Consider the following 13,201-nt stretch of genomic DNA (forward strand, 5'->3'; position numbering starts at 1 on the left):
TGGATGGGATACCAAACTCCCTACAGAAGTCCGTAAAGGATCAAAAAGTATTGTCTAGAAAAAAGTGTGAGATTAGTTTCACCCCCGGCTGAACGAAAATCCGCCGTCCGTTCTTCAGAAAAACTCCCGCAGACATGGGTTGCCCCATAAGAGGGCATTGGGTGAGTATATGGTGGGATTACACAATGGCATACATTTTGAGAAATATCCACAGTGTCATAGGTAAGACATTTGTGCCCTTACTATTGTTGCTGTTGGTGCGAAAATCTGAATCAGCAGTGGGGCAGAGGAGCAGAGCAGTATGGTGATGTGTGTGTGTGTGACTGCTTGGGTGTGTGAGTGAGCGCAGACAGGACCGCGCCCCCCCAGACAGGAGAAGCGGCGGCGGGTGACCCAAGGGACTGAGAGCGGTGGCGGCGGGGGCAAGCCATCGGGAGCGGGAGACTGCGAGGTGACAAGTCTGACCAGGAAGCGACAGGTTAGTGTGCTGCGACCCAGAGGGGGACAGTGACAGGCAGACAGGGGAGCAGAGTGAGCAAAAACAGGCAGGCTGACTGGGGGAGACTATAGGCGCTGACAAGCCCTGCAAGTGTCAAACATTTTATCAGGTACAGAGTGGTCAAAATCATAACTAACAGAAAAGACTGATTGCGTGTAGTGGGAGCACTTTGTATTGTTGAGTACTGTGAGTAATCAAAGTAATCAAAGTATTATGAGTACCTGAGTATTGTGAGTACCTGAATATTGTGAGTACCTGAGTATTGTGTGTACCTGAGTATTGTGAGTACCTGAGTATCGTGTGTACCTGAGTACTGGGTTTTCCTGAGTAATGTGTGTACCTGTGTATTTTGAGTACACGTGGGAAGTGCGCTGCGAGTGCACGTGGACTGCGAGTACATGTGGGCTGTGAGTGCATATGGGCTGCGAGTGTGCATGCACTGCGAGTACACAAGGGCTGCAAGTGCACGTGGGCTGCTAGTGTAAATGGACTGCAAGTACACATGGGCTGTAAGTACACATAGACTGTACATACATGTGAGCTGCGAGTGCACGTGGGCTGCGAGTGCACATGGGCTGCGAATGCACATGGACTGCGAGTGCACGTGGACTGCGAGTGCACGTGGGCTGTGAGTGCATGTGGACTTATATTGTTGAGTACCTATGTATTGTTGAGTGTTCAGTATTAGTGTCTGGGAGCTAGTTGTTAGTTAATTTGGACAGGGTATAATCCCCAATCCTCATTGAATTAGTAGGTACGATGCCCGGTGGGTGTGCAGATGCAACTCGATGTACATCTTGCGATATGTATGCATTCCTGAATACTGAGAAGACCCTCCATACTAAAGGAGAGCTGGGAATATATCTGGTAGGTGCTGGCAGGGGCCATCACAGAGGCGGGTGGAGACAAAGAGGTGCAGGCACTAGAAAAGAGTAGATGGGTGACAGTCAGAAAGGATAGAGGGGAAAGTGCAAGGGAGGCCGATCCTGGGCTGAAACATTACAATAAGTACGCTCCATTGAGTGACATTGGTGAAACCAGTCAGGGACCAGCACTGCTGGAGCTGAGGGACTACCCTAGATGCCAGAGGAAGAACGTCCCCTCAAGTGAAAGTGGGGAAGAAGTGAAGGGAAAGCAAAGACAGATTCTGGTGGTAGGGAAATTAATTCTTTGAAGGACAGAGAGGGAAATCTGTGACAAAGACCTGAAGCGTCGAACTGTATGCTGTCTAACGAGCGCTCGGGTCAGCACATCACGGATCTTGTGGACAGATTACTGGGAGGGGCTGGGGAAGACTCGGCTGTCATGGCGCACATTGGCACCAATGACAAAGTTAGAGGCAGATAGAGTGTCCTAAAGAACAATTTTAGGGACTTAGGAGCTAAATTGAGGAAAAGGAAATACAATGTAGTATTCTCAGAAATACTACCGGTACCTTGAGCAACATCAGAAAGGCAGAGGGAGATTAGGGAAGTAAACAAGTGGCTGAGGAGCTGGTGTAGTAAGGAGGGGTTTGGGTTGCTGGAGAACTGGGCCTTCTCTCTCGGTCACCAGTTCTATAGAAGGGACGGATCTGCAATTAAATGAGGAGGGTGCATACCTGCAGGGAAAGAAGATGGCCAAAAAGTTACAGGGGCTTTTAAACTAGGTGACGGGGGAGGGTCCAGAGGTAGAGATAGTTAGCGCAGAACATATTTCCAGAGGGTAGTATTGGGGCATTAGTGGTAGGCTAACTAAAGCACATAAACCCAAGGTAAGTATAGTAACAAGTCCTATTTGCAGTCTCGGAATACCCAATAAGAGGACAGTTTGTAACTACGTGGCATGTTCACACAAGATAGGAGAGCTAGAGATGCTATTGTACGAGGAGGATATAGATTTTATGGGAATTTCAGAGACCTGGTTCAACAGCTCTCATGATTGGCTGGCAACCATTCAAGGGTATTCCCTTTATCGCATGGATAGAGAGGGTAAAAAAGGGGGAGGGGTAGGCCTGTATATCGAGAATAATGTTTAAGTGAATGTAAGAGATTACATCACTAAGGGAGCTAGGGAGGAGGTGGAACCCTTATGGGTAGAGCTCCAAAGGGATGAAACTAAGGGGAAAATAATACTGAGAATATGCTATAGGCCCCCCAACCTGAGGGAGGAGGGGGAGACAGGCTCCCTATCACAATTTGGATTAGCAGCAAGGATGGGAAGTGTCATCATAATGGGGGATTTTAATTATCCAGACTTGGCTGAAGGAACCGCTTATTTGTCTAATGCTCATGTGTTCCTAAATGTCTTGCAGGACAATTTCATGGGTCAGATGGGAGACGCACCAACTAGAAACAAAGTGTTACTAGACCTACTGATTACCAACAATACAGACCTGATACGGATGTGGAAATAAGGGGAAATTTAGGAAACGCAATCACAAGTCAATTAGCATCAGTATAAATTACACAAATAGGAAACATAAGGGGAATACAAAGACACTGAATTTCAAAAGAGCCCTAAACTACGAACCTTGCTAGAAGATATAAATTGGGATAGAATCTTAGGAACAAAGAACATAGAGGAGAGATGGATTTGCTTTAAAAGCATATTAAATAAGGGCATGAGCCAGTGCATCCCATTGGGGAATACATTTAAAGAAGTCGAACGGCCTGTGAAATGCATACCACGCCTCGTTATAGAGGCGTGGAACGCACGCCGGTCGGCCATTTTGGCTTAACCCAGAAGTAACATTTACACTTACATGGTGACACTACGAGCTGGATTCTCCTCAGAGGGGTCATATTTTTTATAAATGTAAGTAAGGCTGCAGTGGAGAGACACCCAGATGAAGTGTATTGACTCGAAACGCGTCGGGAGGACTCCACTACCACCATCTTTTGTTTTATACAAGCGCTTGAAACACTTTTTAAATGTAAGTGTACTACCTTTTAATACATTTTTTTGTCATATGGAATTACACTATATGGTCTTCTCTATCCTTTCCTATATATCGTTTGTATCCTGACATTATTCTTACCTGAGCGGATAAAATCCAAAACTTTTGGGACACTTCTCTGCTGACTTTCTAAGCTCTATTGACTTATAGAATGTATGTTCTGTTGGGTCTGAGCTATCTGGTAAGCTCACATCTTCACTTCTGGTGGTCTTGTCACATTGATGATTGCAAGATTTTCTCAGTCGTCTGAAGAGTGTGCAAACTTCTGACCAATCAAGAAGAAGAAAAGAGAGGAGAAGAGAAGGCGGCGACAACGACAGAAGACCGGGCCATCGCTAGTAAAAGAGCTGGAAGAAGGAGCAGAGGCCCGGCAAGAAGAACCAAAAAGGGGGACAAGACCCCCGAAGTCAGAAGAAGAGGCGGCGGCGACAGAAGACTGGGTCACCGCTAGTAAAAGAGCTATAGGAAGAAAGCGGAGGCCCGGCAAGAAGAACCAAAGAGGGGGACAAGATCCCCGAAGTCGGAAAAAGACCCCCGAACGGCGGCGACGAAGAAGAAATCTGGGCTCCTCCGCTAGTAAAAGAGCTTGCAGAAGATAGCGAAGGAATCCGGCGAGAAGACCCCCGGAGCTGTGCAATAAATTATTTTAAAACCTTGTGTTGTGTTTTATTTACATTTTTTCACCAGGGGAATGGGTAGGGGTACATTGTACATTGTACCCCATACTCATTCACATAGGGTGGGTGGCCGGTATCTGGGGGCCCCCTTATTAAAGGGGCTCCCGGATTCCGATAAGCCCCCCGCCCGCAGACCCCGAAATCGACGGCCAGGGTTGTCGGGAAGAGGTCCTTGTCCTCATCAACATGGGGACAGGGTGCTTTGGAGTGGGGGCCCGTGCGGCCCCCCCTTCCCCAAAGCACCGCTTTTCTCCGTGTGTGGGCAAGTCCGTTCATTTCAAAAGTCTGGCGGACTAGCACACAGGCGGCCGGATTGTCCGCCGGAATCGCGGAAAAGTCTGGTCGTGTGTGGGTAGGTCCTCTCATTCAGAAAGTCCGGCAGACCTCCGCTTCAAAGTCCAGCAGTTTGTCCGCCTGGCTAAGTCTGCCGGATAGTCCGATCGTGTGTACGTGGCATAAGGGTGCAATTAGGGTGGCTGGGATAGAACACGAAAGATATAGCGGAGGAGAGCAAAATAAATTATTTAATTATATAAACAGTAAAAAAGGGAGGACGGACCATATTGGCCCCCTTAAAGAATGAGGAAGGAAATCTGGTTACCATGGATGGGTAGATGATGGTATTGAATTTATTCTTCTCCTTAGTCTTCACGAGGGAATCGGGGGCTTCAGTAACCAAAACTTCAGTGTTTATCCTCATGACACATCATAGGAAGCACCCTCATGGCTAACAGAGGACAGAATTAGAGATAGACTTGGAAAACGTAACATTAACAAGTCACCGGGACCAGATGGCTTGCACCCAAGAGTCCTTAGGGAACTCAGTCAAGTTATTGCCAGACAATTGTTCCTAATTTTTACTGACAGTCTACTAACTGGAATGGTACCAGCTGATTGGAAAAAAGCCAATGTAGGGTAAAAATACCATTTGCAGTAATCATCATGGATTCATTAAGAATCGTTCTTGCTAAACCACTCTATTAACCTTCTTTGAGGAGGTGGGCTGCCATCTAGTTAAGGAAGGCCCATAGATGTGGTATATATGGATTTTGCAAAAGCATTTGAGTCCCCCATAAATGTTAACTGTACAAAGTAGGGTATACATAGAGTGAGTACATTTTGAGTACATGATTAAAAACTGGCTACAAGAGTGAGTTCAGAAGGTAGTGATAAACGGGGAGTACTCGGAATGGTCAGGGGTGGAAAGTGGGGTCCCCCCAGGGTTGTGTGCTGGGACCAATCCATTTAATTTGTTCATAAACGACCTGGAGGATGGGGTAAACAGTTCAATCTCTGTATTTGTGGACGATACTTAGCTAAGCAGGGCAATAACTTCTCCACAGGATGTAGAAACCTTGCAAGAAGATCTGAACAAATTAATGGGGTGGGCAACTACATGGCAAATGAGGTTTAATGTGAAAAAATGTAAAATAATGCATTTGGGTGGCAAAAAATATGAATGCAATCTACTCACTGAGGGGGGGGGGAATAATTCTCCCACTCTACGAGACCCTGATCTGGCCTCACCTGGAGTATGCTGTCCAGTTCTGGGAACCAGTACTCAGAAAGGATGTACTAGAAATGGAGCATTAGAGAAAAGAGTAAAGAGAAGGGCAACAAATCTAGTAAAGGAACTGGAGGATATTAGTCATAAAGAAAGGTTGCGAGCACTGAACTTATTCTCTCTGGAGAAGAGACGCTGGAGAGGGGATATGATTTCAATTTACAAATACCACACTGGTGACACCACAATAGGGATAAAACTTTTCAGTGGGAGTTTAATAGGACACATGGCCACTCATTAAAATTAGAAGAAATAGGGTTTAACCTTAAACTGCATAGAGGGTTCTTTACTGTAAGAGTGGCAAGGATGTGGAATTCCCTTCCACAAGCAGTGGTTTCAGCGGGGAGCATCAATAGTTTATAAAAAACTATTAGATAAGCACCAGAACAACCACAACATACAGGAATATACAATGTAATACTGACATATAATCGCATACATAGGTTGGACTTGATGGACTTGTGCCTTTTTTCAACCTCACCTGCTATGTAACTATGTAACTACCCCTTGTAGACTGACGATGTGTCAGATTCTGATAAGAGGTAAGGATGGATGCCTCCAAGGTCGTGGACGCAATGTTAGCCTTAGGGTAGAACCACCAATGTGCATGTGCTAATTGAGAGCCCACACAATAAGTCTGGAGACTAGGAAGTGCCAGGCCCTCCTCCATAACAGGCAGTCATAGTGTGTCTTTTGCAATTCGTACTGCCCCTACACTTCAGATAGTTGGTGAGAACCAAATCTATCTCTTGAAACTGATGTTTACTGATATATATCAAGGAATTACTTAAAATATAGAGGAAACGAGGCAGAAAGATCATTTTAACCACTTAAAGACCGGGAGCATTTGCCCCCTTAATGACCAGGCCATTTTTTGCGATACTGCACTGTGGCTTTAACTGACAATTGGCGCGGTCATGCCGTCCTTTTTTTCCCACAAATAGAGCTTTCTTTTGGTGGTATTTGATCACCTCTGTGGTTTTATTTTTTGCGCTAAAAAAACAAAAAAAAGCGACAAGTTTGAAAAAAAAACAATATTTTTTTATTTTTGCTATCATAAATATCCCCCCAAAAATATTCTTCATCAGTTTAGGCCAATATATATTCTTCTACATATGTTTGGTAAAAAAAAAAAGTTATAACGTCTACAAAATAGGGGATAGATTTATGGCATTTTTATTATGAATTTTTTTTAAACTAGTAATGGCGCTTTTTAGTGGGACTGTGACATTGCAGTGGACAGATCGAACACTTTTGACACTTTTATGGGACCATTGATATTTATACAGTTATCAGAGCTAAAAATAGCCACTGATTACTGCATAAATGTCACTGGCAGGGAAGGGGTTAACACTGGGGCGATCAAGGGGTTACATGTGTTCCCTCATGTGTGTTCTAACTGTGGGGGGATGAGAATGCCTGAAGGAGGAAACTGATAGCTGTTCCTAATCTTCCTCCCCTAACAGAACAGAGATCTGTCTGTTTACATTGACAGATCTCCATTCTGGCTCTGCCAGGAGCGATCATGGGTGGCCAGTGGGCATTACCACCACTGACCATGCATATCGGCTCTGGCATCATGCTGCGAGTGCAACTCTGGATGTGCATGCATCCTACAGCTCTTAAAGTGGCTAATGTACAGGAATGGTGATTCGCCCAGGAGATCCAACCTGTCGCAGTATAACTGCGGCGGCTGGTCCTTAAGAAGTTAAAGATATTTATACTGCCCAATAGTGTCAAAGGAAGATTGGCCCAAGTCTTCAATTTACTAATGAGGGGATCCAAATAATTTTTAATGTATGAGGAAATAGGTTGTTGTATCATAATGCCTAGATAGTGAAAGTTTTGGACAACCTGGAAAGGACAAGCGGGCAGTAAAGTAATTGAGGCCAACTGATCTAGCATAAATAGGAGGGATTTATCTCAATTGACCTGGAAACCAGACAACTGGCCAAATTCTTGGATGATATTCAGTAAAGAGCGAAGTGATGACTGAGTGTCCACTAGGTACTATATATAAGCATATATTGTCCACATATAGGGACACAAACAATAACCTAGACCCAGGGGAGTAACTATAGGGGGTGCAGCAGTTGTGACCGCAACCGGGCCTTGTGATGCAGGGGGCCAAGCAGCCCCCTCTACATATGGCCGGCAGCAGCATAGGCAGCTAGGGTACCAGTGCACCATGCACACGGGTGGCTGGAGGTGGAGGGTGATTAGCAGAGCTCCATGCTCGACTATCGCACTGGCTGCTCTTTAGTTGTGCATTCCCCGCATGACCTGTGTCCTCGGCCGGCTCCTCAGAGTACCCCTCTCCTGCTCCATGCATTGCCGCTCAGTCCGATGTCTGTTCTCCCCAGCCAGAGTCCCGCCCCCCCTGAGTCCGGCCCCCACTGCACTGCATACTTCTCCCAGGTAAAAAAACTTTAAGCACACAGATGCAGTGCAGCCATATGAGAGCCGGCTCCCGGAGGACACTGCAGGCTTGTCTGCCAGCCCCCCTCCTCCCCCGTCATACACAGATGATGAAAGGTCTTTCTGGGAGATATGCTGATCACCCGTCCATCACACTGGATGGAGCCCAGGCCAACATGGATGAGTGCGTGGCCTACAGCTTGGTCATGGTGAGTGAGAGGACCCCATCCCCCACACACCATTACATACCCCCTTCATCTCCCCCTGGGGACAGGGACCCCTTCTCACATGGGGACAGGGACCCCCACCTCCCCTGGGGACACGGACCCCTTCTCACCTGGGGGCAGTAACTTCATCTGCCCTGGAGAAAAGGACCTCATCTCTTCTGGGGACGAGGACCCCATCCTGCCTAGGGACAGTCCCAATGGGCCTAAAAATAAAAAAATTAAAAAAACTACTGATACCAGTGGTGGAACTACAGGGCTCACAATGGTCATACCTGTGACCACACCCTGGAGTTCCACCGCCGGACTCGGAGGGAAGGGCCCTGGCTGAGGTTCAGGGGGGCCCTTCATGGTTTCTTGCATCGGGGCCCTGAAGGTTCTAGTTACGCCACTGCCTAGACCTTATTAAAGTGGTTGTAAACCCTTACAACCAACTTTGACCTACAGGTAAGCCTAGATTAAGGCTTACCTGTAGGTCCAAGAAATATCTCCTAAACCTATCTCCTAAACCGGGCGCATGCGCCGTAGACATCGGCGCGCAGGCGCACTGAGCGCGCCGCTTTCAGCAGTGATATGCCGCGAGTGGCGGCTCCCGTGCGCATGCGTGGGAGTGGCGTCAACGTGGCTTCGCCGAATGACAGCAGCGGAGCAGCGAGACCCACCGAGAAGATGGATGCTCCGAACTACAGGAGACAGCGGTGACTTCGCTGGCTCCTGTGTCAGGTAAGTGACACATAATGGACTACTATGCGATGCATAGTAGCCCATTATTCTTTACCTTTGCAGGGAATCAAAGAGGAAGTAAACTCATCGGGGTTTACTTCCTCTTTAATGCCGCAAGAGATTCTATTGCCAAGTTTGCTATGGGGGCACCCGAGCTGAGTCACAGCTCCCTGTGTGCATTCAGACACTGAGCCCCAACCTGGCCTTCTCTCTCCTGATTGGCTGTCTGACTTCGACAGCAGTGGCAGCCAATGGCACCGCAACTGTCTCTCAGTCCATGAGGAGGGAGAATCTTGGACGGCTGAGACACTCGTGGACAGTGTGAGAGGGACCTCAGGTAGGTATTAGGGGGGCTGGAGTGGCTGCTGCACACAGAAGGCTTTTTATCTTATTGCATAGAATGCATTAAGATACAAAAAAAAAACATTTGCCTTTACAACCACTTTAATATCATGCCCACGTTTCTTGCTACCTCATATTTAAGCAGTTAAGAGGTTAGGCAAGAAATAACATTAGCAATTTCCTATTTCTGGCCATGCAATTCATAGCAAACATATTTCATAATGTTCAGATCTATTTAAATGTGTTCATGGTAAACAAAAGCCTTCCTGAAATCTGACAGATGATATGCTGCTCCCTCTGTGCTTACTCCTTGGCCATTGTTCATTTTTTATTGTTATTTATTCACAAATTTATTCCCCCTGTCACTGTGAAAATACAGTAAGTGACAGAATAGGTCTGTTTGGCAATAAAAGTGTCCTTGAACTATCATAACAGGCATGGAGACTGACCGATCTGTGTGGGAAGACACATTGGGAACGCATGTCCAGTCCTGTCTTTCCTAAAGGCACCTAAACCAAAATCATGAGAGTTGGAAACTGCCAAGAGACAGAGACAGTCTCTCTGTGAACGAATATACTAGCATACACTATCATTACTGTTATCACTAATTATTAGTGGGGTCAAGTTGATGTTTGCTTTCTCCTGCAGTGATGAGAACATTCAAAAGATGTTCGTATCTATTAATATTATTCTCAGCTGTCCGAACATTAGTCTGTAAGTGAGCAGACATGGAGACTGATGCCATGTACACACGAGCGGAACGTCCACCAGAAAAAGTCTGCCGGAATATTTTCATCGTATATTCCAATCGTGTGTATGCCTCATCTGGCTTTTTTTACAAAAATTCTGATGGACCTAGAAATAGAACATGTTCTAAATATTTCCGACGGAACCAGTTCCTATCGGGAAAACCGCTCGTCGGTATGCTATTCCGACGGACCAAAAATGACGCATGCTCTGAAGCAAGTATGAGACAGAAGCTACTGGCTATTGAACTTCCTTTTTCTAGTCCCGTCGTAGGTGCTGTACGTCACCACTTTCTTGGCGATCGGACTTTGGTGTGATCTTGTGTACGCACGACAGTTTCAGCGGAACTCCGTCGGAAAAACCTTCTGAGTTTATTCCAATGGGAAAATTGGTTGTGTGTACGCGGCATTAGAGAACCAGTTCAGCAGAGAGGCTGGGACTGAAGCAGCCATGTATTGCTGGAAAAAAAACAAACACAAAATTACATTATTTAATTTGCCAGATTTAAGGTATTTCATATAACTTAGCTGTGATAATAGCTGAATAATAGCTGAACATACAAATTTTGCTTTTATTTGTTATCTCAACTCTATTATCCATAATCTTATCTCTTATAAACCCTTTTTATAAACATGCTTTGTTTATATTTATCTTCTGCAAAGTTGTATATTTAATGTATTATTATATGATCTTGTTTTACTGTATACTTATGTAGCACTGACCCCCGAAGGAGCAGCTGATTTTAGTGGGCTTACCGTTACCTTCTTGACCTCGTCTCCGTCTAGGGTTTCCCGTGGTAGATGGCCCAAAGAAATGCAGAAACTGACACCGGATCTTCTTTTGGGTTATTTATTTGGAATAGAAACAAGATTTCTCAGTTTAGGGTAGAGGGTTAAGAGGAAGCTCAGGTACTTTGGACTGTCAAAAATGGAAAGTCTTTATAGAAGGAATCCAGAGAATAAACGTTTCACAGCTGGATTTCAACAACCCCCGGATAGACCTCCTCTCACTAGGCATAGCAGCTGGTAGGGTGTTAAAGTGGGGTGCCCCTAAAAAAAATAATATTAAAAGTCAGCAGCTACAAATACTGCAGCTGCTGACTTTTAATAATCGGACACTAACCTGTCCCAGGGTCCAGCGATGCGGGGGAACGAAGCCCCCCTCATTCCCCGCTCCGCTCGCGGCTCTGTCATTTGTACTGTGGACACCCGTCTGTGGCTTCACAGCCGGGCACCCACTGCGCATGCACGAACAGCACAGGGCGCCGTGATGCGCAGCACAGTCATCTGGGACACGTGACAGGTCCCAGATGACTGTGCGGCGCGAGGGGAAGTGATGTCACCAGCCCGGGCAAGGAAGAAGGCAGACGACGAGGGACCCCCTAGCAACAGGTATTTAGAGGTGAGTAAAAAAAAAAAAATTCCAATTATTTTATTTTTTTTAAGAATTTTAAGCACTTTTTTATTTTTTGATGGCAACACCACTTTAAGTAAGTAAAGTCTCTGCCACAGACTTGAGCGTAGAATACTTGAGAAAAAGTCTCTGCCACAGACTTGAACGTAAGTGATAGAGACAAATTTATAGAGCTGTCAGACGGTACCAGTATCTCTCAGCCAGTCCGGCGATACCGTATGATTGTGGATCCATGAAGTGTCCTTCAACTGAGCCTCCAGACTCCTTCAGAGAAATCAGTCTTGTGCATAGCCTTCTCCTGAAGAGTGCTCCCCTGCTTCTCCAGTTGCTGGGCCTCTCCTTAGGTAAGACGGCACCAGACCACCCTTGAATCACCAGGCCTCGACATCCATTCACTCCTGTCCCTGCAGTTGCTTCGCCTCAGGCTATCCAGCCCCAAGACTTGGAAATGCATGGAACTGCACCCCAGGCCAGCAGGGCCATGGGGGCTGATCAGGATGGTCGGAACCAAACAGACAGAAAATCCTCTGGCACGGAACCCCTGTAGCACATGATGTCAGCACCTTAAATACCACCTCCCAGAATGCACAGCAGGAGAACACTCCCACTGGGCTGGTTCAGAGAAAACGTGACACTCAATACACCCAGCTAAACTGCGTTCTGCCACTTGTCGGTGGTGACAGCTGCGATCATGGAGAAACCCAGTGCAACCCAGCTGGACTGATACTGAAATCATAATTTAGTAAAATTCACCCTAAAACCCAACTGTGGTTTCAGGAATATTAATTTTGAAAAACATATAGTGCATGCTCGTTAGGAGCCAGCGCTACACTTACTATTCAATATATAATAAAATGTATTGAGACTGGTAAAAAAAAAAAAAAACAGAACTGTGAAAACAATATCTATTGAAACTGATACATACAATACTTAATGTCCCCCCCTCCCCAATATCCAATATCAGAGGACTTTTTTTATTTGAGCAGTAAACCTTAATTAAAATGAACTTATTGCCCAAGCTTTTTTTTTTTTTTTTTCTAGTTGTGGATAGAGTAGGGAAGGGTTTAAAGCCCTAATGTTTTGATATTGCACTGGTATGGATCTGTTTTACAGGCCCACACACATTTGAAACCGTTTGAAATTGTTTTATATAGGTTTATCATATTTGAATTTTGTAATAGGCCCTTTGTATTTTAGCACTGTTGTTAATCAAAGGGATTGGGTTCTCTCCCTCTAGGGCTATGAGAATACCTTGCTTGGTGCAGTTTACTGTGTACTCTTATGTTATAGGTTCTTTGTTTTTAGTGTTGTTTTAACTAAAAGTTTAGGTGTCTCTCCCACTAGGGCAGTGAGACCACCTTGTCAGTGCAGTTTTACTGTGCATTTTTATATAAAATCGTAGCCAATATGGCTCTAATGCCGCGTACACATGTAGCCGACTATCCAGCGGACTTAGTCCGGTGGACTTCCCGCCGGACTGTCCACCGGACTTTCCGAACGAGCTACTTGCCCACACACGGCACTTTTTCAGCGGACTAATACGGCGTACTAAGTCCGCCGTACTATCCGCCGTACTTTTGAAATGAACGGACTCGCCCACACGCGCGGAGGAAAGTCCGCTCATTTTGAGCGCGTCTCCAGGTAGGCGGGGCCCGC

The sequence above is a fragment of the Lithobates pipiens genome, unplaced genomic scaffold, assembly GCF_037356315.1.
Source record: "Lithobates pipiens isolate NorthernLeopardFrog02 unplaced genomic scaffold, aLitPip1_a1.2 Scaffold_8, whole genome shotgun sequence".
NCBI lineage: Eukaryota > Metazoa > Chordata > Amphibia > Anura > Ranidae > Lithobates > Lithobates pipiens.